The sequence below is a fragment of the Triticum urartu genome, unplaced genomic scaffold (genome assembly GCF_003073215.2).
Source record: "Triticum urartu cultivar G1812 unplaced genomic scaffold, Tu2.1 TuUngrouped_contig_1782, whole genome shotgun sequence".
Lineage (NCBI taxonomy): Eukaryota > Viridiplantae > Streptophyta > Magnoliopsida > Poales > Poaceae > Triticum > Triticum urartu.
This window is the reverse complement of record NW_024112238.1, coordinates 1-5,833: the sequence shown is the minus strand read 5'-3', so window position 1 is coordinate 5,833 and position 5,833 is coordinate 1. Positions and strand designations below refer to the sequence as shown.

Here is a 5,833-nt window from a genome sequence, read left to right as displayed (position 1 = left end):
GTATCGCAGCGCGAACTTTTCCACGTTGTTTCCAGAAGGCCATTTTTTCAGCGACAGCCAAGTGAAGTGCATCTGAGACGACAATTCTCAGCCTGAATTCGGCTTTTGATAGAGGCCGAGCTTCTTCTTTTAGGTCAAGTAGATTTATAATTTTCTTTGCAGCCTCTTCGCGGAAGAGGGCTGGTGATCGTGTGGATGCCCAGTGCTTAAGAGAGCATCGAGTTGTTTTTAGGGCTTTTGACAGGGTGGCAGCTAAGTTTGATCGTTGGGTTGAGCGGGGTTTGGGCGCCCAACATCTTTGTACGATTTGGTGACAAGCTGGGGCATGAGTCCAAGCGGACTCGAAACGGAAATGACGTGGCTTAGGCACACGAGTCTGAATATGTAAGATTAGTGGGACGTGATCGGATGTGGTGCGTGGTAATGAGGATAGGATGGTGTTGGGGAAGCAGGTGTTCCAGGACAGGTTAAAAAAGGCTCTGTCTAGACGTTCTAAGGTTGGCATAGATTGTTTGTTGGACCACGTAAACCTTCTATCTAGCATTGGTAGTTCGAGAAGCGCTAGTTCGTTGATCGTGTGTCAGCTTATTGAAAATTAATGTGTCTTACGAATAAAAATGGTACTCCCTCCATCCCATAATATAAGAGGGAGTACCTTTTTCTAAATAGAAAATAAAATGGCACGTCCTCCTTGAGTACTCTTTCTCGAATTCATCCAGAAGTCTGCAGGGAGTTGGCTCACGCTGTTACTGTTTATTATTCTTAAAATCAAGTTTGCCAAAATTAACAAAGTGGTCGCATGGCCTAATGGATAAGGCGCTCGCCTCCGGAGCGGGAGATTCTGGGTTCGAGTCCCAGTGTGATCGTCTTTTATTTTTATCCTATTTCACACGAACATTTCATATTTTTATCTTTTTTCTTTACATTACAAATATATATAAATATATAAATGTCTCTTTTTCTCTGAGGTTAACATAACATGCATGTGTGTGAACTGTTTGGCCTGCCTAGGAACTTATAATTAGCGAAACCACAAAGTTTTGCTTTGCTATCCTTCTTCATCCGCATTAATCCATGACAACACCAAATAATTATTGGGATGCTTTTCCTCGGTCTTCATGGCAGCCCTCTTCAAAGTCTCAAAACACACCGTTCTTCATGAATTAAGCCAGTGCCGTATGCATCGGCTGCTCATTGGAACACTCAATACTCATTACGTGTGATCGTCTTTTATTTTTATCCTATTTCACACGAACATTTCATATTTTTATCTTTTTTCTTTACATTACAAATATATATAAATATATAAATGTCTCTTTTTCTCTGAGGTTAACATAACATGCATGTGTGTGAACTGTTTGGCCTGCCTAGGAACTTATAATTAGCGAAACCACAAAGTTTTGCTTTGCTATCCTTCTTCATCCGCATTAATCCATGACAACACCAAATAATTATTGGGATGCTTTTCCTCGGTCTTCATGGCAGCCCTCTTCAAAGTCTCAAAACACACCGTTCTTCATGAATTAAGCCAGTGCCGTATGCATCGGCTGCTCATTGGAACACTCAATACTCATTACTGCTTCACTCGATCGTCTGATGTGGTTAGGAGGAAACAACCAAAACCGAATTAGTGGTAAGTTGCTTAGATTTAGAAATATAGGGTCTTTTGTTTTGATTTTACTACTTCGAATTTATAGTACTTTAGCCTGCCTATTTAGTGTCGCTGCAACAATCAAAGTACTATCTTGTAGTTCATTTCATCTCTCTTCATGATTTGGAATTATTGGTGTGATCGGGTAATCTTTTTATCTATCCCATTTTCCTTTGTACATTTGTAATTTACAAATATATCTCTTAATTCGCATTAATCCATGACAACACCAAATAATTATTTGGATGCTTTTCCTCGGTCTTCATGGCAGCCCTCTTCAAAGTCTCAAAACACACCGTTCTTCATGAATTAAGCCACTGCCGTATGCATCGGCTGCTCATTGGAACACTCAATACTCATTACTGCTTCACTCGATCGTCTGATGTGGTTAGGAGGAAACAACCAAAACCGAATTAGTGGTAAGTTGCTTAGATTTAGAAATATAGGGTCTTTTGTTTTGATTTTACTACTTCGAATTTATAGTACTTTAGCCTGCCTATTTAGTGTCGCTGCAACAATCAAAGTACTATCTTGTAGTTCATTTCATCTCTCTTCATGATTTGGAATTATTGGTGTGATCGGGTAATCTTTTTATCTATCCCATTTTCCTTTGTACATTTGTAATTTACAAATATATCTCTTAATTCATGAAGAAGGGATAACATGCCATGTCAAGTAAGAAGAGAGATGAAACCTACAACCACAAAATTGTTTGATTCCATGCATACATAGATCTTTATGCCACATACAGTAATTCCGATCAGTATCAAATAAGCAAAATGTTACCATGCATTTGCGAGCTGTTTGGCCTTCCTAAGAACTTAATTAGGAAACTACAAAGTTTCCTAATTAACCTTCTTCATCCCTTGTTAATCCATCACAATGCAAGATAATATTGGTTGCTTTCCTTGGTCTCGACAGTAGCTCTTTTCATGTGTGTGAACTGTTTGGCCTGCCTACGAACTTATAATTAGCGAAACCACAAAGTTTGCTTTGATTTCCTTCTTCATCCGCATTAATCCATCACAACACCAAATACTAATTATTGGGATGCTTTTCCTCGGTCTTCATGGTCACCGGAGCATCGCCAGTGCTGCAATGAAGCATTCTCGAGCCGTCGGAGCATCACCGGTGCTGTGATAGAGCATTATTGACCGCCAAAACCTCACAGGTGCTGCAATGGAACATCATCGGGCCACCAAAACCTCGCCGGAGCTACAATGGAGCATCGTCGGGGCCGCCGGAGCTTTGCCGGTGTTGCAACGAAGCATCGTCGGCGCTGTGTTGGGGCATTGCCGGCCCGCCAGAGCATTGTCGGTGCTCCGGTGCTTCAAGGGGGGGTCACAACAGTGACATTGCTGCAACCGGACGCTGCAGCCGTGGCCCGTGCATGGTGAGCTCGTCGGCGTTGTTGGCGTGAGATGACAGGTGATGCGGCTGCTGCTACCTGAGCGCTACGGCTAGTGCATGTTGGCCAACTGAAGCTCATCCTGTGGGAGCGAGGATGCACCAATCTGTGCCGGAAAGATATATGCTTTGTTGGGATGGAAGTAATGTTATGGTTCAGGGATCAAGCGGCCCAAATTAACGCAGATCAACGGCTGGCAAGGCGGTTTAGAAACCCCTACCATCAGCCGGTCTACACATAGCATTGGCCTTTCAGCATTTATGTTGGTCCTGCACCAACCAGAAATCGTGTCACCTCATTGAAAATTAATGTGTCTTTGGAATAAGATTAATCATGTCATCATTAATTTTCTACAGATGGTGTTCATTGAGTGTCCTCTCTCTCGAATCCACCCAGAAGCCGGCACATAGCTGGCTCAGGCGAATATGTTGTACTTCTAGAGTCAACGTGAAGAATTGATAAATTGGTCGCATGGCCTAATGGATAAGGCGCTCGCCTCCGGAGCGGGAGATTCTGGGTTCGAGTCCCAGTGTGATCGATCACCTATTTTTTTTTATCGTTTTTCACACCATCATTTCATATTTTTATCCTTTTCCTTTACGAGGACTCGAGGAGACACTCAAAAACGAATTAGTGATGAGTTGCTTATATTTAGAAATATGGGGTCTTTTGTTGTCATTTTACTGCTTTTCCTTAGTCTTGATGATAGCCGTGATCGATCACCTATTTTTTTTTATCGTTTTTCACACCATCATTTCATATTTTTATCCTTTTCCTTTACGAGGACTCGAGGAGACACTCAAAAACGAATTAGTGATGAGTTGCTTATATTTAGAAATATGGGGTCTTTTGTTGTCATTTTACTGCTTTTCCTTAGTCTTGATGATAGCCGTGATCGATCACCTATTTTTTTTTATCGTTTTTCACACCATCATTTCATATTTTTATCCTTTTCCTTTACGAGGACTCGAGGAGACACTCAAAAACGAATTAGTGATGAGTTGCTTATATTTAGAAATATGGGGTCTTTTGTTGTCATTTTACTGCTTTTCCTTAGTCTTGATGATAGCCCACTTCAAAGTCTCAAAGTCCCAGTGTGATCGATCACCTATTTTTTTAATCCTTTTTCACACCATCATTTCATATTTTTATCCTTTTCCTTTACGAGGACTTGAGGAGACACTCGAAAACGAATTAGTGATGAGTTGCTTATATTTAGAAATATGGGGTCTTTTGTTGTGATTTTACTGCTTTTCCTTAGTCTTGATGATAGCCCACTTCAAAGTCTCAAAACGCACCGTTCTTCATGAGTTAAGCCAGTGCCATATGCATCGGCTGCTCATTGGAACAATCAATACTAATTACGGCGTCATTCGGTCGTCTGATGTGGTTACGAGGACTCGAGGAGACACTCAAAAACGAATTAGTGATGAGTTGCTTATATTTAGAAATATGGGGTCTTTTGTTGTCATTTTACTGCTTTTCCTTAGTCTTGATGATAGCCCACTTCAAAGTCTCAAAGTCCCAGTGTGATCGATCACCTATTTTTTAATCCTTTTTCACACCATCATTTCATATTTTTATCCTTTTCCTTTACGAGGACTTGAGGAGACACTCAAAAACGAATTAGTGATGAGTTGCTTATATTTAGAAATATGGGGTCTTTTGTTGTGATTTTACTGCTTTTCCTTAGTCTTGATGATATCCCACTTCAAAGTCTCAAAACGCACCGTTCTTCATGAGTTAAGCCAGTGCCATATGCATCGGCTGCTCATTGGAACAATCAATACTAATTACGGCGTCATTCGGTCGTCTGATGTGGTTACGAGGACTCGAGGAGACACTCAAAAACGAATTAGTGATGAGTTGCTTATATTTAGAAATATGGGGTCTTTTGTTGTGATCGATCACCTATTTTTTTAATCCTTTTTCACACCATCATTTCATATTTTTATCCTTTTCCTTTACATAACATGCATGTGTGTGAACTGTTTGGCCTGCGTACGAACTTAATTAGAGAACCCACAAAGTTTGATTTGCTATCCTTATTAATCCATCACAACACCAGATTATTATTGGGATGCTTTTCCTGATCGATCACCTATTTTTTTAATCCTTTTTCACACCATCACTTCATATTTTTATCCTTTTCCTTTACATAACATGCATGTGTGTGAACTGTTTGGCCTGCGTACGAACTTAATTAGTGAACCCACAAAGTTTGATTTGCTATCCTTATTAATCCATCACAACACCAGATTATTATTGGGATGCTTTTCCTCAGTCTTGATGATAGCCCACTTCAAAGTCTCAAAACGCACCATTCTTCATGAGTTAAGCCATTGCCATATGCATCGGCTGCTCATTGGAACAGTCAATACTGATTACGGCGTCATTCGGTCGTCTGATGTGGTTACGAGGACTCGAGGAGACACTCAAAAACGAATTAGTGATGAGTTGCTTATATTTAGAAATATGGGGTCTTTTCTTGTGATTTTACTACTTTTTCATCATGCTTTCCACCATGGTGAAGTATGCCGATGTTCCCCTTTGAATTTATAGGACTCCAGTCCGCCTTTTTATTGTCGCTGCAACGATGGAAGTACTATGTTGCAGTTTGTTTCATCTCTCTTCATGATATGGAATTATTGGTCACCTCTTATTTTTATCCTTTTTCACACCACCATTTCATATTTTTATCCTTTTTCTTTACATAACATGCATGTGTGTGAACTGTTTGGCCTGCCTAGGAACTTAATTAGTGAACCCACAAA

At 40.4% G+C, this 5,833-nt stretch overlaps 2 non-coding genes across 2 annotated transcripts; both read left to right on the top strand.

Annotated features, from left to right (window-relative positions):
- Positions 1–793: 793 nt before the first annotated feature.
- TRNAR-CCG lies at positions 794–866 on the top strand. Its single transcript has one exon. It is a non-coding gene; the product is annotated as a tRNA-Arg (tRNA).
- Positions 867–3,524: 2,658 nt separating this feature from the next.
- On the top strand, positions 3,525–3,597 carry TRNAR-CCG. The gene has a single exon. It is a non-coding gene; the product is annotated as a tRNA-Arg (tRNA).
- Positions 3,598–5,833: the final 2,236 nt, after the last annotated feature.